This window comes from Tyto alba, unplaced genomic scaffold (genome assembly GCF_018691265.1).
Source record: "Tyto alba isolate M040663 unplaced genomic scaffold, T.alba_DEE_v4.0 Super-Scaffold_1000006, whole genome shotgun sequence".
Taxonomy (NCBI): Eukaryota; Metazoa; Chordata; class Aves; order Strigiformes; family Tytonidae; genus Tyto; species Tyto alba.
Window position 1 is genome coordinate 21,740,173 of NW_024881272.1, and position 24,468 is coordinate 21,764,640.

The 24,468-nt window shown below is 37.3% G+C and overlaps 1 protein-coding gene across 3 annotated transcripts in view; it reads left to right on the forward strand.

Moving 5' to 3' along the window:
* The first annotated feature begins 963 nt into the window (after positions 1-963).
* Positions 964-24,468, forward strand: part of ADGRL4 (adhesion G protein-coupled receptor L4) — a 135,329-nt gene continuing 111,824 nt past the window's right edge. For all 3 annotated transcript variants that reach the window (XM_033000722.2, XM_033000725.2, XM_033000727.2), the window contains exon 1: positions 964-1,127. The gene's annotated coding sequence lies outside the window, so the exon portion shown is untranslated. The remainder of the gene's footprint in view (positions 1,128-24,468) is intronic.

The window sequence follows — 24,468 nt, forward strand, 5'->3', positions numbered from 1 at the left end:
ACATCTGGATGTGAATAGATCTATCTGACGCATGTAGCAGTCTCAGTCCCTTTTACTGTGTTCACCTCCATAGCTCCACTAACTCCTGCTTATTAAGTGCTCCTTCCTTGGACTGAGGCTAATGGAATAAATCCAAGTATGTAACACATTTTCCTTGTGGGGGTATTAATGTAGTAAAGGTAGTATCCTGAAATACTACCTTTTCCCTCTTTGGGCACAAAAGAACTTAACAACTGCAGAAATCTTTTGGTTCTTCTCTACATGATGGCCAAGAGAGAGACAAGGATACAGTAACACTTTGGAACATTTCATCCTGGGAGTATTATTCCATGGTATGTTGCAATGATGCTGAACAGGAAGAAGGAGGATATTCAGTTCATCTGGTTATTTTGGAGATGGACTTCCTTTCAGTGGGATTGACCAGGATTACTTAGGTAGCTGGAATATGAATTAATGTCCATGAAATAACCTGAGAAACTATTGGCAACGAATGAAACTTCTAAATTTCAAGTCTTGTTAAGGACATATGCCCAACTCCCACTCTGAATAGCGGTTATGGAAAGAAAATAGGGATCTGTGGCACTCATGTCCTTTATTGTGCATGATGTAGAACACAGCAAAGAAAAATTACTGTACCAGCTAAAGCAGATTATACAATCCTGATAGACTCACTGGAGATGGTATTGCACTCACTGTTTAACATTTACTCATCTTCCATCCTTTTTACAAAATCATTTTGCAGCAAAATGTTAGACTGCTTCACACTGTCAGTTTTAATTGGGAGAATTTGATCAGCACTAGTATTAGTTCCAAGAACTGTTGATAGGAGTTCAAAAACTTGTCTGTTGCTTCTGCCAAGTACTTTTAATGGAGGGAGGAGGGGCGGGGGGGAAGGGGGGAAAGAGAACTTTCTTCTGCTCTCACTGAAAGCTATGGAAATCAGAGCAGTTCTGAAATCAGCTTACTGTCTGTTGCAAAGATCAGCAGCTGAGCAAGCAAGAGTGGCTTTTAAAAAGACTGCTGGCATATGGGTAACGCAGAGAAAGCTGCCCATTGTGACAGCCCTAAAGAAAAAGAGGAGAGACATTCAGCGGTTGCTTTACAGATCTCACAGCTGGACTGCTAAGGTAGGAAATATAAGCAAGCTATCATGTCATTCTTGCAGGAGTGGCGAAAAGATGTTTCTCTCCCTGTGTAGAGAAGCTGAGATGCTGCAGTACTTTTTCTAGTCCATGCACGTCATATATGGTATTTGTGAGCTGGAGCTTAAAAAATATAAAACCGCAAAAATTCAGTGTGCTGCAGTGTGTGTGTGTTTGTGTTTGGATAACAAAAGAATTTTAGATGCATATTTTCTGCCAGCATACAACCTCGCTGTTGTGCAGCCTGACTGACTTCAGAGTTTTTAAAAGGGAAAATAAAAAGGTTGCTTAAGGGTTTAAAGATTAATAAGCGTGGTAAAATCTTCCATAACTAGGAAACAGTTTCAGGCCTTGGTGCTCACATGTCTCTTCTGATTCTTTTCTATAATCTTATTTCACTGCAGATGGGTATGGGGTGGAACAACAGTGTATGATGTCAGGACAGAGATTAGCCATAGAAATTAGTCAAACTTTCAGTGTTCTCACAAAGTAACTATTGCCATGCTCCAACAGAAGACTCCTTTGCTGTTATTTCCATGGCACAGTGTTGAGCAGACCCAACTGCACTGTTCTGAGTCATGGAGATATATAGTGCTATTTCTTCACTAGAGTTTGTATTTTTTTTGGAGGTTTCAGGCTAAGCAGTTTGTTCCAAGTAACATCTCTCAATAAAGCATTTGGATCTTGTGTTATATGAGAACAGAAAGGACTCTGCTTTTCCTTTATCAGTTGTGTTTATGGGCTTGCATAGACACAAAAACTCACATACACATTTCTGCCTCTTACACTTGCCAACCCATCATGTGTTCTACAATTAAAATGCATCACTCATAAATTACTGGATGTTCCTTCAACAGATTCCAGTATTTATCTGTTCTCATTCAGAAGAGCAGTAATGCCTTAGAACTGTCAAAAACTAACAAGTTGACATTTACGATTTTCCGTTTTGAATGAGGGAATTATTTGCTAGAATTCGGATGTATTTTTGATCTTTTTTCATGAAAATATAAAATCTGTAAAACGGAAAAATTATTTTAAACATTGCCTCAAACCATCTCTCATGGCATGTCTGTCAGAGTTTTGTATTTAAGAGGTTCACTTTTATTAAATACAAAAAGTCACATTGAAGAGGTATAATATTAGTACTCTGTGTCTCTGCTAAAATTAATTCTGCTCAGAATTTAACAAACATCCACCTAAAAAGATATCAGTCTGTTTGAACTCAATTTAATCTACAGCAAGTGTACAGGGCTAATGTATATGGAAGAAATGGCTATGCTTCCCCATATCTAAAATGGTATAACACACAAAAGTTCTGTAGCTTTTATGTTGTCCAACATTTTAAAATTTTCAGTTGCCAGTCAAAAATGTCACAGAAATCATGTCCTAAAGAGATCTAAGTCTTTAAACTCAGTTGAACTCAATATACTGAATGAGACACATAATTTCTGGATCTGGCCGGAGTTAGGTATATATTCATGTTGGACATATATTGACTAAAGTACTCTTAAAAAGAGATGAGTAAAAATCTGGGTTGAAGGTTAAATAAAAAACATTGGTGTTAATTTCTCTCAGACTGACCTTAAAGGTCTGCAAGAAGGATATACAGTGTGTCCTAACGCAGGGAATGGTTGCAGGGGGAGTTGAGAAGAAAATTCAAGGTCATGTGGAGGGGTGAATGAGCTAAACATGATTTGGAAGGAAGCCAAACAATGATTTTAAGTGCATTTATAGTTCTACAGAACTCATTTTCTTAGCAAATTCATGAATCCATATGAATTCTATATTGATGCCAATTTGGTCTGTTCTACCAAAGTACTACTACTTAGGTAAAAATATATATATTTGATTTCCTTTTCATCAGGGTGATTAAGCCAAATCCTGACATTATCCCTTTCAGTGTAGTTCTGCGTGGAATATATTATGATTAAATTCTTTGGGTTGGGCAACGTATGTGGCATAGCCACTGAAAAGCCCATGCAGGAGACAGAAAAGAGCTCTGATTTCATGAGGAAGATGGCAATGAAAGTAATGCTTTTTGCAGAAGGCATGAAAACAAAGCTTTTGTGGCAACAGTGCCCAGGAGGAGGTGGGGTAGGGAGCGGGGCAGCAGACAGAGCCAGGATGTTCTGCAGTCAGTGCCAAATTCCCCACAGGTCCCATGGAGGAGCTAGGAGATTCCACAGCAAGCTGAGCATCATTGCTTTCTTTCTGGAAAACCTAGAGGAGATTATGACCTAGGAACAATCATACCTCTGTGGTCCAATTGTTCCCACGCTTGGGGGGAAAAAAAAAAAAAAGTGAAAGGAAAAGGTGATCAGGGTAGCAATATTGTACATTGTGGTTATGTTTTCAAGTTACTCAGTCTATATACTGTTACATTGCTTTCAGACACAATAAAAAGCCAGTTATTAATCCTGCAATTACCCAGCCTTATCACTGCTACCCACACAGGCTGACTGTGTCTGGACTTCTAGATGATATTGTTTTCATTACAGTGACCAAAGCAAAATTTAATTAGAGACCCATCTCTCAAATGGACAAGTGAAAAATATAAGGATTAGGAAATTAATTCTAAAACTTAATTACATTAAGATATTTTGCCATACCGGATGGGGGATTTTTGATACTCTGGGCAACTCTTTTCTATCAATTCATTCTTTAGTGGCTGCTAAGCATGATTACAGGGATGGGGAAAATGCTGTTCATGACATTAAAAAGCGTATCCTTCCTGTCAGCTCTGAGCATGGAACAGGAATATCTAATCAAAAGGGTTTGCTCTGGATCATATCAGTTCCTGACCGCAAACTCTAAATCCATATTATAGGAGCAAGGCAAAATGATCCACAGGTAACAGAAATGGAAAAAATGAATTGATAGGGAGATCAGACTGTGACTAAATGGAAGCAGGGAGGCTGAAAGGCAGCATTTTAATAAGGAAGGCTTTTGTATGGTTTTCAGGTACAATTGGGCAGATTGGTAGAAAACAAAATTTCATCCTGGAGACCATTTAAATTTCATTGATAAGAATGCACTTCATTGCTTCATTTAGAAACTTCCACTGTGGCTTTTTTTTTTTTTCCCCATTTGTATAAAAATAAGAACCATCTGTAGGAAAAAAGAAAAAAACTACAACTTGTTTGTATGCCTGCTTTGCTGTTGTTGTTTAGATTTCTAGGAAACAGATGCATGTTTTTCATTTGGGGAAAGCATACATCTGTTCTGCCAAATTCTCTCCAGAAATCCTTAATTTTCCAGTAAAAGCTTATTCAATTACATTTGAAAATAGGAAACTTTCCCTCCGTCATCTGTGTACACACAGACATGTATTAGTAGGAAAAATGGTAATTTTGACACAGTAAGGAATTGTTTTCTCAGCAAATCCATAAGATCAAATCCATGCAAAATGCTATATAATAATTTAGGTTAAAAGAAGAAAAGAGAAGGTAGCAACAAATTTAATTCTGTAATCTGTGAAAGCAGATCTGCATAGTCGAAGATGTTTATATGTCACTCTTCAATATGAGACTATTTAACGAGGCTGAAACCAATAAGATTGTATAGAAATTCCTGTGTAAGGTTTAATAAAGATGTAATTCCTGTCTACAAATTGTTTAAACCATTCAATGGACTTCTCTAACAGGGATATTATCCTCTCTTTTATTCTATGGGATAATTTAAATATTTTATAGGGAGGTTATCATTCTCTGTTAACTTTATGAGTGTTCTCTAGAAGGGGAAAAAGGGAAGTAATCTTATGTGTTCTGAATGTTAGTCTACTTTGGAATCTACTTCAAAATAAGACATGGTATACTTTTCAATTGCTTCTTGTTTTGAAAAGAAACAAATACTACAACATAACTTGTAATAGCATGTGACTCATGTCCATATGTGCTTATTTCAGGGTTTGGATTAAAGTATCTTCCAGTAAGGTATCTTCCTTTGGCAAGGGGATTTTTATCTTCAGTTTAGAAATAGAAGAAGAAAAAGATGCATAGTCAGGAGTCAAATCTTAGTGCAGCAGGAATCTAAGAATACATCAAGAGTAATAAACCTATGAACTTCTTTCCCTTCAGGGAGAAGATTCTACATTAGTGATGCATTTTGGAAATAAATTTGAAGCAGGTGGACAGAGCAGCAGGAAGGCAGTATCAGGCTAATACAGCAGGAGGGCAACACCAGCCAGTTAGAAAAAAAAAATGAATAGCATGGACTGTAGGGGACTACATATTACAATTGCCAAGCTGAATATTTCCTACTGCATAACCTAAATAAATTAGACCTGCACAGAAATATGGGCAATGATAGCTCCCCACATGGCACAAATAGCAATAGAAAAGAAAGCTGCCCATGTGTGCTCCAGTAAAGCTCTGAACGATCAGGTGGGGTGTCACTTCAGTCCCATTTAAACCTGTCGCTGTGAGCAAGGCCTGTGGATAGATGTAATGTCCCTGTCGGTATTTTTTAATGATATTGCTGGTACTGTCTACATAGCAGTGAATTTCTTTCACTGTGACAAATATAGCTCCCTCTGCTATATATTCCTATCAAAAGCTAGTACTGGTGCCATCTGATGGTGGTGGTGGTGGTGTGGGACTGGTAGGAGATGAGCCCAGCAGGGAGGTCAGGGCTTCCTGAAGGAGCAGTGGGGAGGGAGAGATATCCCTGGATAAACCAGAGAGTGGGAGAGCTGTACTGAGCTCTTGTCACATCGTGTCCAGTCAAACCACCCTGCAGCCTCCAGACATCCTTACCCTGGTTGTAACAGGGACTCTACGTTTCTCCTTGAGCAGCAGATACAAGCGGCTGCCTTGAATTAAAAGCAGCCAAGTGGCAATACTGGACTGGGAACTTTTGTGCTGTGCCAACCTAACCACTGACATTTCAGAAAGGGGTAGAAGAAATGGCTTTGTTAAGCCAGTCTGGTATGGACTTAAAATACCCTGACCTTGAGTGTACTACCCAGGATGCTACTTGGAGCAGATCAGGTCCAGTCATCCTCAACCTTTATCTTGCCAGAATAGACCCCGACTCCCTTGATTTGTCACGCTAACTAGCATGTGGCTACTTGCATTAAAGTGCATTAGTTTGTTCATTTACCCATGACTGCTGCTCTGCTTCTGGAGGTCTGTGATGTTGGCTGGTGCTCCTTGGGCAGCCATTGGCAATAACTCTGCCGGGATGTTGCCCACCTGCTGGTCTGTCCATAGATGCCTGGTATTTTGCCTGCTGCCACTCTGGCTATATCTTTTCGTTCTGTGGCAGCTGGCCTGGTTGTGGGTTGATTTGTTGCATGCAGTGTTTTTCCTCCCCTGACTACATACCTTAGGCTACAAATCACGCTCTGAATTTTCCATTCCACGAGGGTGCAAAGCAAAGCCTGTTGAACACAGCGGAAATCCCCTGCTGACCTCAACGGGACAAAGATTCATAGACTAAATCACTGATGTTACAGATTCACCACAGAGTTTAGTACTTTGCTCAAAATACCACACTTCCGGGAATAGTTTCCAGCAGATTTTATTTTTCTAGAAATGATCCTGTTCCCTTATTGAGGTTTCTTCACTTTTTTACTTCTAGGCATCAGCTGCTCTTAAGTACCACTCTTGAGAATGTGTCTTTAACAATTTCAGCCCGTTGAATGTTCTTTCTCATAAAGTGTCTTGGTCTGCATTTCACTTTGCTGTTTTTCCAGTGCAAGTGGTTCCTGCTGATGAAGAGAATGTTCTTCCAAGGAATACGTCCTCCCTTTAGTCTCCTGGGAATGGATCTGAATTTTTGAAAGAGCAAAATACTCTGTTGGAGCTTTTAAAAGAGTTGCTGGAGTTTCCAGACATCCCTGGGGCTCCTCTCTGTCCTCCCAGTATATTCCACAAAAAAAAAATTAAGGACTCAGCATTCTTTATTCTTTCCTCTTTATTTCATTGCCTCACAGAGGAGCTTGAGATATTGGGAATGTCTGCCCACAACTGAGTCCCCAGTGGGTAGAGATGCCTCAACTGTATTTCTTAAATAATTACAGAGTTCTGTTATGCAGTCTTGTACCATGTGTGCCTTTGCAGTGACCTTCTGATAAAAGTCTTTCCCCTTTGATTACTGGAGTGTCAATTTTTTAACACTAAGCTATAAAACATCATCTGAAAACTGACAGGTGTTTTAGTCTACAACCATGTTTCTAAAATTTTGGTATGCTGAGTTTGATATGATTAGGTTAGAGGAGGACAGTAATAGAGATATTGTATAGTTTTAGATATTTCTTTTCTATTTCAATATAGAAATGAATATATTACCAAAGTTAATCCATTGTAACACCAGCCTTGGCGCTTTTGGGATATGTACTGTCAAGGCTGGAGGTAGGCAGAAATAGGATGCCAGGATGGAGCTTCAGGATAGGATATGTGTGCTGGGGGATATCCAGCCGGATATCAGGGGTAGGGCAGCTTTGTGATGCTGATGCCATGCACAGAATCCAGATGATTCTACCTTGCAGTACCACAGGCCATGCAGAAAGCAACAACACTTGAAAAATTGAGGCCATTACATTGTACTCTCAATTGCGAGGACATTGCTTCCCAGCAGTCTCCATTTTCAGACCACCTAAGCAATAAATAACATGTCTAACTAAAAAAAAGAGCAAATCTCCTTTGCAAATAATGGTAATGAAGTTTGAGACTTTCTGTTTTTACAAGTAAGAAAATATGTAGCAATTGAATATAACAGAGATGATCTGTACTAAATCAATTTTATGTTCATAATAGCCATTCATGGACACTCATCATTAACCTTCCAGCAAAAAATTACATGGGCTTTTGTCTTCTTCTCCACTATCTGTTTTATTTCTTTTGGGATACACACCTTGCCGCAAGGTCATCCTTTCTAAAGATTTTCAAGTGACTGGTGCTTATTGTCATTCAATATATCTAGTTACCATAATGTTCCAAATGCGTCAATACTAATTTAATTATTATGATGCTAAAATAGATGAGGCTTGGTTTGGGATTTTTTTGGTTGAGTAATTGGTTTGAGGGTTTTTTGCTCTGCAAGGTTTTGCTGATATGTTATGCTGATAACTTAAAAAATGTGGTGTGAATATAGTGTCAAATAAGTCTCAACTAATACTCTCTTTTTAAGATGGGAAGCACATCAAAAAATGAAGCTCCCACAGTTGGGCTACTGTGAAGCTGATCTAGAGAGGAAAGTGTACCTACAGGATGGATTTACTATTGCTTGCTATCTAACAAATAGGCTTGAACTTTTCATAATTACAGGAGGTTTTGCAGAGTGTATGACTTCCTTCACAGGTTAAAACACTTTTAATATATTACCTCAGGAGCAAAGGATCATATCTGCCAGATTTGTGAAATACAGTTGTTGGGAATCCTGTGGACACACAAGCTCTAGTTCATCCATGCCAGTCAAGATGGGATAGGATGAAGATGGAGGTAAAACCAGAACTTACCAGGTGAAAAACAACAAACACTGCAAACAGGTTAAGTTGGGCTTACTCCTTTTCAAAGAGCTCTTAAAATGTAATGAGTGATTGAGGGATAGGAAACCAAAGTCCCTTTCTTCAGCCATAGCTTGATCTTATTACTTGAAAAATATACAAAGTTCAATGTAATTGGAGTCATGTTAAAAATAATTGATATGTATATGTGTTGTGGTTTAACCCTAGCCCAGAACTAAGCCCCACCCAGCCATTCACTCACTCCCCTCAGCTGGGATGGGGGAGAGAATCAGAAGGGTAAAAGTGAGAACTCATGCATTGAGATAAAGACCATTTAAGTAAAGCAAAGCAAAACAAGGAATTAATTCACCACTTCCCCTCGTCAGGCAGGTGCTCAGCTATCCCCGGGGAAGCCGGGCTCCATCACACGTAACAGTTACTTGGGAAGACAAAATGCCATCACTCCGAACGTCCCCCCTTCTTCTCCTTCCCCCAGCTGTATACGCTGAGCATGACGCCATATGGTGCGAGACATCCCTGGGGTCAGTTGGGGTCAGCTGACCCGGCTGTGTCCCCTCCCAGCTCCTCGTGCACCCCCAGCCACTCCCTGGTGGGGTGAGGTGAGAAGCAGCAAAGGCCTCAGCACTGCTCAGCAATAACTAAAACATCCCTGTGTTATCAACACTATTTCCCACACAAATCCAAACCATAGCCACATATTAGCTACAGTGAAGAAAATTAACTCTAGCCTAGTCCAAACCAGCACAGTATGCTAATATGGAAATCAAGATTTCTGAAACTATTCCTTTTTTTAAAATAAAACGCCTCTAAAAATATTTATTCTATACTTTAGGAAAAATATGGAATTGTGGAAACGTAAACTTCAAAGGCTGTTTTAACCAGCAAGGTTAGGTATTCCCTTTGTTTTCTAGATATTCCCACAATGACAAGAGAAGAAAACAGAGGTGCAGTACAGTTGCTGATGAATGAGAGAGAAAATCAAAAGTAAGGCAACAAGTCTTATACACAATTGATGAAAAATTTACCTGCTTCACCTGACACTTCAGTATTGACTTTATATAATGTGGAAAACAATCATAACAGAAATAGTAATATACAGTATCAGTTACTGGAAGCAGCACAAATTGAGTGCAAACAACATGAAAAGAGAAAGTCACCAGTCCAGTTAGTCAATAAAGATCACAATTTTCAAGGACCATGCTTGAATCACTATTATTAATCAGGCTTCGAATTTACAACAGATGATATTGTGCAGGCAGTGATTGATAATCCTTTCGGGCGTAATGTCAGTTCTTCCTTGAACCATGAAGACACAGTTTGTGTGTGTTTGAGAACTCATAGCTTGGTGAGCTCCACAGTTCACCAGCTGCCCAAATTACTTTCTATTGAAAAAAATGCTTTTATTTAGGGGATGGGAGGGACCAATTTGTAATATTTCTCTCTTCTTTTTCTTTTTTTTTTAAAGATAGGAAGGTGAATTTGCAACATGTTGAACATAAACATAAAAGCTATTAGAAGCAATTGTTCTATAATAAAACATAATGTTGCTAGAGCACAAACATCTGTCACTCATGCAGAAATCATCCCGTAAACCCATCTAACTAACTCCATTTTCCCTTCTGATTGTATCAGGGTAGCTTGCGGCATGACAGTGGTTTGAGTGACAGACATCCAACCTGGAACAGTGCTATGCATACTTATGTTTGTTTACAGGGCCTCATCACTCCTGAAAGATGTAAATTTTAACATTTGTTTTTACTGACAAAAAAGAATGATGAGGAAAAGATTGTTACCTTGGAACACAGAGTCAAAGTTGTTGTAGGGCTCTAGCTTTCACAAAAATTTTACCAAGTTTTTAAATTGACTTTTTGGTTTTCTAATGAAAAAGAGCATGAATAATTTAAATGTAGACTGCATTTTCTACATTAGAACCATATTACACTAATACAATGGAAGAGACAACACTCAGGACACAGCTTAATCTTCCTCCTCCCAGACTTTGATTACAATCTTCAAAATGGCTATGGAACTTCTATATTAAAGGCAGATTTTCCCTATCTTCCCATTAAATTATTGTTAGATTTCTGGAATGCAACCTTAATAAATTTAATCAATGAAATTTTAATTTTGGTGTGTGTCCTCAATACCATAATAAAAATTGGTTAATTATTTAAGACTTCTAGATGCAGAGCACTGGAGACTTGTGCATTTCAAGATATTAAAAACTTTTTCTGTGTAAAATGTTTTTCAATTTTTCTGTTATGCATCTATTATAACAAATCAATTCCCAATTCTGACACGCCTGTGAAGAATCAGTTTTATTTGTGGTATGGGCATGACAATCCAAATACTTAGACTTCCATTTCAGTCCTATTTGACCATATCTGTAGTTTCTTTCTAGTATACCAGATGTAATGGGTCACATATCCTGTATAAACAAAGCTTTCTGCCCTGAATCTGCAATGTAGGCGAAATATGGTCCCTCGCCAATAAAATCGTGCTCTCTCTTTAATGATACCAATCTGTAAGTTGGCATTTTGCATTATGTGCTTATTTGTCAAGCAGTAAGTTGTTTCGTTCGACTAAGAAAGAAAATAATGTGCAACCTAATAATCTTGAACTACTGTAGCATATGACAGAAAGGTTTAGGTGCTTATTTTCCAAAGGCCACGCTCTCATTTCAAATCTGTTTTTTTTGACCTGAAATAAAAAAGAAAGGGAAAGAAAGGTAATTTCTACCTGATCACTGTTTCCCTGTCCTGGATCCTCTAATCTGGTGTCCATCAGGCAATTGGCATGGTCAGCTGACTTCTTTCAAAACCGTATCCATTTCCTCTTTCTTGTTTATGGCTTTCTGCAGAGGTAGCCTGTGAAGACCAGAGAAAGGTAGATGAAGTGTCACTGAATATCTTGGGAAGGATCTCTGGATGGAGTTTTTTACAGGGCAGGAGAGAAAGCTGTCTCAGTTAAAGTTACTAGGGAAAAAGTTAACTAAATGACAGTAACGTATAATCAGTTTTAACCATTAATTTTAAATTAGATGCAGCCTTTATATAATGAACCAGAATGCTTCATTTTAAACATTTCTCCAGGTTACTGGACCAACAAATATTCATATCTATATCTGACTATGCTTTTTTTTGTTATAACCACTGATTCTGTGATAACAGTGCTTCTTTTCATGGAAATAAAAAGCTTTTGTATTGAACAATTTTTGACTTTGAAACGTGTTACCTTAAATCAGGTACTAAATGAACAGTGTCTGATTTTCCCATAGTAATAATAAAGCAGCCTTCCCCAGTGGTTTTGTCCTTCCCAGATCTTGCTAATTTATGGTCAATTCTGGAGCACAGGTTTCTGTCATATCTATTCTCCTTATTTATTCCTTTTATATTGTTGTTACTGTTGTGATAGAACCTGGAGTATCTTGTTGTGAACCCTATGGGCACTAGTTAAAAAAAAACAGACTGTCCTTTCCTTGGCAAGTTTAAAATTACTTCATCCAAAGATAGAAATTGTGTGAGAAAAACTAAAATCACTGTAAGAAATAATAGCATAATAGTGAAATGATGATGCTTCTCATCAGAGAGGTAGTCCAAAATGTGAAAATGTCATCAAGTATTTTGGGAAAGACATTTTTTGAAATTACAGCCAGATTTATACTTCAAGCAACAGAACTGGAAAAACGCAATGTACTCTGACTCTTTCTACAGAGAAAAATGGGGGTCTCTTAAATATCTTTTAGTCTGAGGGGGAAAATATGGAACTGCAGTTTTGTGATTGAATTAAACTGTTCTATTTCCTAATTTTATTACAGGCTTTGTCAGAGGAATGGCTAAATGTCTGCTCATTAGTCCTGATCTCAGTATTTATCTCAGGAGACTTCTATCATAATGAGTGTTAATTCTATGAAATTAATTGAGAGGTTGTTATTTTCATCTCTAAATGGTGTGTATTTTTGATTGACTGGTCAATGACAAGTGTCTTCTCATTTTCCCCTATAATAAGACTATGAAAAGGAAAAGAAGTGTAATAGCTGGCCAATTAAGTTATACAATAATGACAAGGTCAGGCCAAAGAGAATATGTTGTGGTAGTTTACAAATTACTAAGACATTTGAGTTTTTCATGTTCCTGACAGAAATTGTAATGAAAATAAAGTGACACATGAATCTATTAATGTGACAGCACAATAACAGGGAGGAGAAATTATTTTAAGCATACAAGTATACATCAAAATAATTTGAAGTATAGACAAACCCACAAGAGAATTCTGACTCTTTCCAAAATAAGACAATACACCACAAAAAATATACATTTCCCATCTCCTTCTAAATCCATATCTTTTGCAGTTAGTTTCCTGTATTTCTGGAAAGTTTTTCCTTACTTTATCTCTTCAGTCTGCCCTATCTCTGAATAAGAGCTTTAAGTCATGCAAAGATGGTTCTATTCTTTGAAATCTTGTGATGTTGGTGTAACAAGTTTGTGTTACTTTGCCAAGGAAAGAGCAGCTCTCATCGTCAAAAATGTGTGAATCTCTGCCAGTGAAAGGTGACATGTTTATAAATAAAGAACAATGTAGTCATATTGAGCCTATGCCTGCAAACATCCTGCCTATTGCATCGTTCTGGTTGAACTGTTTTACCCAATAGTCTTATGGGACTCATTTGCTGAAAAGGAAAGAAGAGGAATCCTGCCTTAAAGTTTAGCTGAAATAAAAAAGCTTGGAGGAGATTTTTACCACTAGCTCTTTCCAGTGTTTCTTGTGGCTAAAATACAGTCATACATTGTGTTAAACAACAGTTGTGAAGGATTTGTTCTGTTTTACCTTTATAAAATATGAAAAAAAAATCACTTCATTTGAATATGTTATCAAATGACATATATGACTGTTTTAAATATCTGGGGTACTCCAGGTTTCCTAACAATACAATTAGTATTGTCCATTAATTATCTTGCACAGTACCTGCATAGAAAGCTCATGCAAACACATGACAATGATCTAGCCATAATGTATTAAGTGTATAGTCAAAAAAGGAAAAAAATTAACTTCATGCTGACTTTCTCTGAGACTCTTGCTTCAGATGAAGATGATCTCTGAAATACGTAGGGAATTTAAGGGATCTTTTAAAGTATGCTGCATGGCAGAGATCTTTCTGAGTGTACTGTGCTATACCAGCACAGTTCACCCTGCACCTACCCAAAGCCTTTCTTTCGGGCCCACCCTGTAATGTTCCCAATGACTGTGGGCGGCACAGCACTGTCTACATCAAAGAAATCTCCAGCTGTCCTGTTAAAATAGCTCTTCATTCTCTTGCCACTTATGGCACAGTACAAAGGAGACAGCCAGGGTCAAACTTCAGTACTGCATTGAAGAATATTCTCACACTGGTGCTCAACATATGCAAGTACAGCGGACTTATCCAAGGACCTTAGACTAGTTTGCAAAAACAGAGAAAAATAAACTGTTTTATTTGCAGATCTTGACTCCATCTGATGCAACTAGATGCTGACCAAGGTCAGGTTCTGAAAGAAAGTATCTCTTATGCCTGTTCTTGTTAGGGAATCTGTATGGTCTTGCTCACAGTATCCCCATTGCACCAACAACCAGTTGTTTTCCATATACACTAGACTAATATATTTTTCCCAGTACCATTGCTTGCTTTTGATGCTTTATGTAAATGTGATGAATTATCTTGCTGCTACTGTTGCAGTGTTTTAAAACAATAGGATACACAGCTTTCTGCAAGCTCACTCTGTAACACATCCTATAGAAGCTGACACATTAGGGTGTCAGGTTTCAGACTGTTCAGTTATCTCCAGTTCTTGTGATAGCAAATTTTGTGGGATTTTGACACCTTGTCTTTCAGTCTGTCTCTCACTCTCATTCTCTCTTGTCTTGTGGGAAAGAAGAAGAAACTTTCCATCCTATGTCTCTGAGCAGATCACAGCAGATCTCGGAGTTGTTCACTCAAGACAACTCAAGAGTTCTCTGGCAATGGAAGAATCAATTAATGTGGATTTTTCTTCCTGGTTTCATATTATAAAAGACAATCCATCTATTTATGTATCATCAGCAAAATTCATCATCTCCATCCCCAGAATTTGTGTGTCTTTTCACTGAACAGAGTTGGTATACCCAAATAGTATTTGGTAAATCTGTTCTCTTAGGAGATGTTATTATCTCTAAGAAAGGGATATTAATGTGCTCTCTCCGTCTCATTATGAATTTGAGAACCTGGTTAGGGTAAAAATCATCAAGCATCAGGAAAGTTTATATATGTAATAAAACTAATTTTTTTTCAACTAGGAAATTTCTGGGAGGCTTTAAAAAATAAAAACCACAGAAAAGTTGAGGTGAGCAAGGACCTCTGCAGATTATCTAGTGCAAATACCTGCCCAAAGCTAGAGCAGGTTGCTCAGGACATGGTAAGTTGGAATTTTAATATCTGCATGGACGGAGACTCCTAACCCTTTCTGGGCAACCTGTTCCTACATTTGATCACCTGCACAGGAAAAAAAAAAAAAAAAAAAAAAAAAAGGGTTTCTTATGTTTGAATAGAATTTCCAGTATTTCTGTTCATGCCTATCACCTTATCACCTCTTGTCCTGTCATTGGCACCGCTAAGAAGAGTCTGACTACAACTTCTTTATTCCCTCCCATCAGGTATTTATACACTTTGGTCAGATCCCCCTCCAGGCTGAACGGTCCCAACTCTCAGCATCTTTTCATATAGCATATGCTCAAGTCCATCAATCATCTTCATAGCTGTTTGCTGATATTTATTAATGTTAGGGATCTATGTGTTACCAAATTAGAATCCAGTTAAAATCACATCCCAGGCAAATTTATGTCTTTCTCTGGAGAGAAAGGGACATCCCTTCAGCTTTTTAGATTGCAGAGAATGGAATTTCTACATTGTAATGGGGGAGGTTTTTCTGCTAACCATTTCCATGTAAATGCAGTTCTCAGAAAATCATGATTTATACTATGATAAATGAATTCATCCATGCTTCCCCCAGAGTAAAGAGGCACGGATTAGGTAATGTTTTGCCAATACCTTATTTGATTATATTTTAGGAGTAAGAAAGTACTTTTCCCTCCAAACAGTAGAGAATAAGAGATGGATTGCAAAGACAGCTTGCAGGGGTAAAGTACACTTCAGCTGACAAAAAAGTTGTTTTGCAGTGTACCTAAGTCATATACTGATGGCAATAATGATCTGTCACAACATATATCTTCAGAGTAATTTCCCCCATACTCATCCAGATGTCAGGAAGCTAACACAGAAAGAGAAGGTATCAGTAGAACAGTAGATGGCAGAATCACTTACGCGACTCAAGCTTTCTGACTCAGCCTTCCTGCTGAACACTGTCTTCTTGTAGTTATTCTTGGAATTATTTGTTCATAAATAATGTTAGTTAGATTCTTACTGAATACTCTATTGTGTTTTTACAGCTACTGGACTGCAGTAAAGGATATTCTTTCTCCCAGGCAAAGCTGATAAAGAATGCAAAAAGGCAGCGCATCTCAATTCTCTATCACTGCTAGCTTCTTGAACATGAGCTGACACACACTGTGGACTTTGAAGATACAGTGATTGAATCTGTGCAAAGTGGAGGAATAAGACGTTGGAGTTCTATAACCTAACATTATCCTTAGCAGTGACTAATACAGGACATTAAAATTCATGATGAATGAGAACTCATAGTTAAAGGTGTTAAAGTAGTTTTTTTTCTCTAAAATGTGTTTTATAGGAATTTTTTTATAAATGATAACAGAATATGGCATAAAACAATGTCACAAGCCAGTGTCACTGTACAGTGTGAAGTATAATTGATGCACTGTGACAGTGAAGGCAAAAAGTATGCCCAAGGATAGATTTCTCACTAAATTGACTAACAGGACAGCAAAAGCCATAGAAAAAACTGGAAACACTGCTTACAATAGATAATTTATACTCAAATATGCTGCCGCTTTTGTACTCTCACTGAGCCTAAAACACACAATATTTGCAAAAACATCTGTTTCTCCTATCCTTCAGATCAGTATTCTTCATTGCTATTTTCTTGTCCCCCATACAATCAGTAATTTTAATTATTTCTGTTATCATGTACTCAGCTAAGAGTTTAGTTTCCGTAGATTAGACTGAATCCATTTTGCTTTCATTATTTTCTATTTGTTCCATTTATTGCAGATTGTTCTCTTTAGTTGTTATTACTTTCCACTAAGTTCTTTGAAATCTATGAATCCTTTCTTGGAATACCCAGCAATGTACATATTTAAACGAGGTCTGGTTTAGTAAACTAAGTCTGTAAGTAAAGGCATAGTTGTTCTATGCCTTTACTTTTCACTGCGAAAAACAACCCAAATGACAGCACGTTTAATTCATCTATTCTAAAAATGAATACCCAGTAGCAGCTATTTTCCTTAAACATCACTGCGGGGGAGGGCAGTTGACTACCTTCCTCGTGCAACTGTTCCACCATCTTTTTTTTCTTTTCTCTGCTAAAATGTGTTTTCTCAATAATAAAGATGCCTTCTTTTTTAACCCTCTCATGCACAGTTTACATATGCATTACATACCTCTTGATTACAATGTGGCATGAGCCCAACGAAATTCATCTAGCTCCCTTAGCAGGGAAAAGTAGATGTGGGGCTCATCCATAAACCTGTTCCAAAAGGTAACAGAAGACCCTTAAGCAAAACGGTATTCCCTCTAAGCACGCCACATGGCATGTCCAACAATGTAGAAGCAGTCATGGATCTTCTACTTTTCCCCAACTATGTGAGATACATAAACCTTTGTGGCTGTCTGTGGCTGTCCTTTTAAGTGACTGGTTTCTGAGTGCTGGTAGCTAAATGGCTGTGCCTATACAGCCTGTTCCATCTGCTGTTGAAGTACAGTGGGCCTCTATGCACATGCTGCCTACCTGCAAAAGTCCCTGTCTCAGTAAACTTTGATTTCTAGAGCCTGATGTCTTGCTTTCTTGAACTAGTGCAAGACAAGGGTCCTGGCAGTCGCCCTGCATTGTAAAATGTAGCTGGAACTCATAGCCTAAGCAGGAGTCCCTTCAGAGCAGGCTGAATTTATCCAAGAGTTGGTTCCTCAAATCAGACATCTATAAACAAATTACTCCACTAACTATTGCAACTCCCTTGCCAATCTTAGAAAAGATCAAAATTCCCATATTAGCTGCCAGGGTTTTTTCTTGGCAGCACCAATTTGTTTCAGTTTGTTTATCACAAGGTTTACATCTACTATTTAAAACAGAATTTAAACTACACAGGTTATTTGCTTATAAAAAGCATTTTGAAAAGATGGATCCAAGAAGGCTTTGTTAATATATACTGGGCCATTGCTTATCCTCATTCTCCAAGCACTGAAACTTTCCACAAGGTACAGTACTCATTGCCATAGCTGTCATGGATTTCTGGCATCCCATGTAATAGTAATTTAATATCTGCAAAAAGAAATAAGAGGAAAAGATGTATTGTATGTATGTGTAGTCAAAAACTTCTCAGAAATAATTGGTTTAAGTGATTAAAGACATTGAAAGAGTGCAGTAGCAATGCATAGCTTTATCTGGCTTCAGAGCAGAGCCAGCATTGACTGGCTGAGGTTAGCATGGCACGAGTCATCTCAGGTAGGTAAATAATGAATGTCACCATTAAAAAATTATCTTCTGTGTGACAGTCAACAAAGTATGAATGGAAATTCAGTGTAATCAAAATGGAAGAGAGCAGATTAAAGAGCAGAGTCATTTCTGTGCAGATATTGCTCATGTTTTGATGTGAGGTAATTTCAAGCAACAAGTACTGGGTGTGCCAGTAATGATTCAACTCATTCCTTTTCCTATCACACTGCAAAATGAGGTCATTGGAAGCAAGGAATGGAAAAATGACAAAACTTCCCTCAAATACCAGTGAATCTTGATTGTGCTTTCAGCTCAAGGCACATTCGAACTTGTGAATGGGCTGAGTCCTTGAAGGCAACTTGGCTGCCACAGACACGCACAGAACTACCCAGTAGCTGCTGATGTGTACAGGGGAAAGCAAAAAATTCCACATAGCAGCATTTTGTTAATGCATATGTTGAGTAAATATACACATTTTTATATTTGTTTGTGATATCCTAGCATTGTTGTGATATTCAGTAATTAATGTTAAGAAGAATCTCTAAAATTTGAAAATGGTGTTCTTGTTCAAATATAATATTTTGCTTGTTCAAAAGTACACAACTGTCATTTTTTCTGATCCTATTTTTCCTCCTTGAAGGGGTGCTGTTACTTTTTGATTATCTTTTTAGTTGTCTGCATCTATTGGCTTAGAAGCTGAGCTTGTAAAACACTGGTCTTTAAGTGTACAATATTGAACATCAAAATTCATACTAATTGCAACAGAATAACGTAATCATAACATAGTAAGAACTGTCAAATTTGCATTAATCAGATCAGGTCAGTGCTGTAAAGGTGAAAGAAAACTGTCTCACAAACTCACATCACTTCTCCAAGGAATTACTACTTTGTTGGCAGCAGCTTGCACATAAGAAAAACCAATCAGTACAGGTTTGTTTTAGCCAGGCGTGCCATCACACTTCAATGAAGTGTGTTGCTAAAGAGTAGTAGATGGGTCAGTGTTGTCTGAAGGACCAGGCATAAACATTAACCTGAATATTTCTTAAGTGAGTCAAAACAGCTAATTTACAAATGTGAGTTTCTGACAAGACATTCAATTTATGTCCTGTAAACTGTGACACTTGGCAAGAAGAGGAGTAGATGAGAAAGGGCAGGAGGGAGTGTTTAACTTTCCGTGTCTCTTTAAAGGGGAGGAAAGGGCAATTTAACTTTGAGAGTGTGCTAAGAGGGTTAATTCAGGAGAAGTTCTGCAATTTATTCTCGTTCTCCGTAATGTTGGACCTTAGGGCTTAGAGTAATGGAATGTGATTTAGAGTTCTGAATGTGCTAATTTTGTAATTCAGGTGTCCTGTGGAGAGGCTGTGTTCATGCCAGCTGTCTGGGGAATTAAAAGCAGCTGATTTGTGTTGGGGAAAATGTGTGGTTTTCTTCAGGCCAAAATTGTTGTAAAATTTAAACCAATGTATTTTTCTCTCTCCTTAATTTAAAGTATGGGATATAGGTGGGCCTGGGGGGAATTACCAAGGGCTCCCACATACTTCCTGTTGTTTAGTATAGAAAATTCTCATATTGTTAAATTAATGTACTTGGTAACCAGTGTAAACCAGTTTTATTTATAACACTGCTTTTCTATTGTCCTTTGATTTTGTCCTACTCTGAGTGTTCCATCTTCATCAAACACTGCTTACAGTAGGATTTTGAGTCTCATGTTCTCTGCAAGCATGAGATGCTGATCTAATGGCCAATTTCTTCAGAAGAAATTCTTGTGTGAAGTATCAATTTGATTTTCTTCCATGATAGAGATCTGGGGTTGGAAAATGGTTTCCATAATATTCTTGAGTCAAACTGAAGATTTGTAGATATTGCTGTGAAATTGTGAGCCAACAGCGCCTGTCTACCATAAGGGGTATGCTCGAGTGTTAGCTCAACAAAGCAAGAGGAGTTTACCAGGTAAAAAACACAGCCCTGAATTATTTATTTATTTTGAAAAGTATCCTCAGGAGATTACAAAATGTGGTTCTGAGAAATAAAGGACCATGTCTTCAGCTTATGTAAATCAGAGTTTCTCAATTTTCTTCAGTGAAGCTGTGCTGATTTATGTCGGCTAAAGAACTGGACCACTGTTCCTTAGGCTATAAAACTGCTTGTTGCTTTACAAATGACCCTGCATCTAAATGGCATTATCACACCATAACACCTGACCTGAAAGGTGAAATTTGTTACTTTTATTGAAATCAAAACAATAATATTTCTATCTTTACTGGTTTCCTCCAGCTGCCTTGGAAAAACATTTTAAGAAAGCAGAAAGTTGAAGTTGTCTTTTTATACATTCTTGCAAGAGTGCTGCCTTTTTGAAATACAATGAAGACCTCACTAGAAATGTTGGTGAATAACAAATTAAAGGTGCCTGGTTTGTTTTTTTCTCCACCTCCATCTTATTCCCTTTATCATGTCTTTTTGGAGGTAAGTGTAGTTAAATTACTTCAGGTCTCTTAATATTAAAACCAAAATATTGGGAGGACAGAAAACTCAAAGATGTTAATAGCAAAACACAATGAATAAGAGGATTTACCCAAACCAGCTTATGGAAGTATGTCAATTCAGCCATTCAACACATGATACCTGCACCCATCAGACACATTTTATGATCCATGTGCATTTGGGTAGCAATATTCTGTATTTGTTGGGTTTGTTAGAGGATAGGTAGAGTTTGCAGTAAATCCAAAGGAAGCAGTGTGTGGAAGTGATGTATGTGCTTTGAAATAACATTAAAATCAATTACTGTTATACACAGAATACATACAAACTGATTTTTATTTTGTTCTGTTTAAACATGGCCTAAAATATTTTCTTCGCAAAATCATTTTGAGAATGTTAGTATATATGCGGTATGCAAATGTGGGTACATACTAATGTTCCACTAATATCTGACAGATAAAATTTCATTTCTAAAAGGGCAATGTCTGACACTGTGATACAAACAGCTTGTTTCAGAGCAGATAAAATAGAAGATGAAAGTTGCCCTTAATGGAAATCAAAATTGTTTAAAATTGCAAAATGGTCGCTGTCTGACTTGACCATACTTCAAAGCTTTCCATGTTGATACATTTAGTTCCTGCCTTTATTTTTATTCAAAGCTCAAGAAGCTTGTGATAATTCATCCACTTCCTTCTATATTGTCCGTGACTGTTGAATTTAGTATTGGTTTAAAGTAATCTGGATATAATCCTCTTGTTGCCACTTCTTAGTTAAATTATCCAGTTAAATAGGTAAAGGTAACTGGTGAAATCCTTGCTCATTTTTATAGAGACTTCTTTCAGAACCTGGAACTGCACACTTGGGTTTTTTTGGCTGAAAAGTTTTTCTTCCAAACTTGCAGGTTCTACACAAATATTTGGCACACTAATTTTCTGTGTTCAGAGAAGAGGAGAATTCTGAGGAAGCTGTATCATTTCAGTTTGGCTTTGAAAATAAAATATGTCAGTGTTCTGTAGGGAAAAATATTTTTAAAAAAATAAAATTTAGAATAAGAAATGGTATTTCAATAGAAACAAAATGCTTTATTCACTCTCTAGTGATTTATTTAACTTTTTTTCCTCATAAATATATGGGCTTGGACAATAAAATAAGAATTTCTGGTTTTGGTGGATTTTTTATTATCAATAACAAAAAGCAGTTCTTTCCAGAGCTTTAACATAAACAAACTTTCTTCACTTGTCACATTAGTAATGAACACCTTTCCCTGTTTCTAAATTGTCATTGAATCCTTTTCCCAGAAGTGAGAAGACTATCAATCAACCTCTATTGGATAAGAGTATATCTATATGATTACCAGAAAATTAATCTGAATCAGCCATTAAAATAGTGGAACTAAATCACTTTAAGAATTTATTGTGGACACTTGTATTAAAAATTAAATTGGTGTTAATTTGATTTTATTCCCTTCACTTCACAATATGATAACACTTTGTTATGCCACTTTCTATGGTAATCTTATCAGACCTACTGAATGGACAAAGAAATATGCTGTAGAAAGTGGTACTGGTTAATCAATGAGCATCCTTTCAGTATTTAGTTAGCATTAAATCAAAAAGATACAGGAAAGTATTTGGGGTAATAAGCTATTGAATGTGAATCTTAATGAAAAATATGAAATTGAGGTCTTGACCACTTTGCAAAAAAGTAAGTATGTCCAAACTATATTTCCAAACAGCTATTGCTGTTTCCACTGGAGAATAATCTTCCCACCTGTTTACATTCTAGTGGGTTGTTTCTGAGTTTCACACCATGGACAGTTTTATTTCAATGTGTAATTATCCATTCTTCATTTGTTTGAATAAGTGAAGTAATATCTGTAAGTATTCTGGTGTCTTCAGAGAGAAGTAGCTACAGAAGTGCAAACTCTTACTTATCTTCTTCCAAAATGGACACTGGGTGTCATGACCAAAAAAATCTGGTAAAAGAAAAGATGGTCTGTTTCTGACATGTGAGTTCATCAGAATATAATTGTGTTAGATGCTTCATCTGCAAATCAGATTGCAAACTTAATCCAAGCCTTTTTATAAGAGCTAACACATTTTGCCTTGAGTCAGAAATTTGCTATTGCTAACATTGGTTATGCCCAAGGATTATTAATATTTGGCATCAAGTTCAATTTTATTCAGTGACTGTAACAGAGATCAACCTTTTTTGATCCTTTGCTTTTTCTTCAGGGAAATTAATTCCAAATGATGCAGCTGGATTGAAGAACTGAGAATTTAAATTTATCTTCTCTGCTGGGTGAAGGAGGATGCATATTTATAACATGAATAGAAAACTCTACATCCTGGCTTCCCATATCTTATTACTTGTTACCAGTAGCAAAACTTAGTGATCTCAGTGACAGCATTTCTAGAGGCTTTTTGTTTTGTTTTATTTCATTTTAAACTCTCATATGTAAGAGTTAATAGTCCAGTCACAGAGTTTGATAAAAGCATATATTCTCCTGCTTTTATAAATTAATTTAATCATTACTTTAATTGTGTCATAAATGAATGAAAAAGAAATGTGTCTTCTATTCTCCATTATTTCTGTCTGTTCTTCCTGGCTTCCTCAGTGTCCAAGCTTTTCATGTGTTGTTCATGTATTGTTTTTTTTCTTTGTCTGTAGTCAGATATTAATACAGACATCCTTTGTAAATCTCTTTGAAATCTACTAATGAAAAAATACAACAATGAAAATTGGTTGGCAATATGAATATCACCTCATTTGGCCTGAAGTATCAAGGCTAATTTGTTTAAGGCTTTGTATAACTTCCCTCACCAGAGAACTTTTTCTTCTTGTGAGATGCATCAATTTCCTTTGTGTTAGCTGATAGGCTCTTCCACTTGCTGCGTTCTTCACCCCCAGACAGCCACCAACTTTCCTCACCTGTTAGATTGAGTGATATAGAGCAGAAGGATATTCTCAGCCTCCTATGTCAAGCTAAGTAAGTAGCTGCCTTACTTGCTTTTTTGCTTCTCTTTCCTAAATATTTTTTCATTCATCCCCTAGTCCTTGGTTAAGCATACAATAAGCATCACTGTCTTACCTTTATGTCACCTCTCCTACAAACACAGCTTCTAGAAATGTCCTGGAAATGTGCCTAGTGAGGGGAAATCAGGAAACAACTGTATTGTGACGCAGGTGGGAACATAGAAAGAACTCAGACAATCCCTTCCTTCTGGTCCATCTAGACTTGTATTTTCTTTCCCACACTGACTCCCCCGCTCAAAGTAGGATTAGCTATAGAGGTATATAGCAGACAGCAAAGTTATCCAGCACAGCAGGACAGGGGTGCCTTGAGCATCTCCTGGGCATGACGGTTCTGCATGGGTACCCTAACCATGGGTGATGATAAGTGTTGCTGGCAGATAGAGGGAATAATTCCTACAAGAAAGTTTATCCACCTGGAAACAGAAAGACAAAAGCCATTGCCCTGGTGTGTGCTATAAGTTGGTGAAAGGGTTGTGTACCACCAGCTCCCTTAGCATGTTCCCTTTGCTTTCAACCTAAATTCAGCAAATGCAACATTCTGGTCTGACTCACCATAATTAGCTGCACCAGCAATCAATACCAGTAATGAATTTAGGGACAAAGTTGTTATTATTGATTAGAATGCTTTCTGTCACCTTCCCTCTCTTGGCAGCATCATGGAGAGAAATGTATGGTTATTTCAAGGCCTTTTGACATTGGGCTTCTA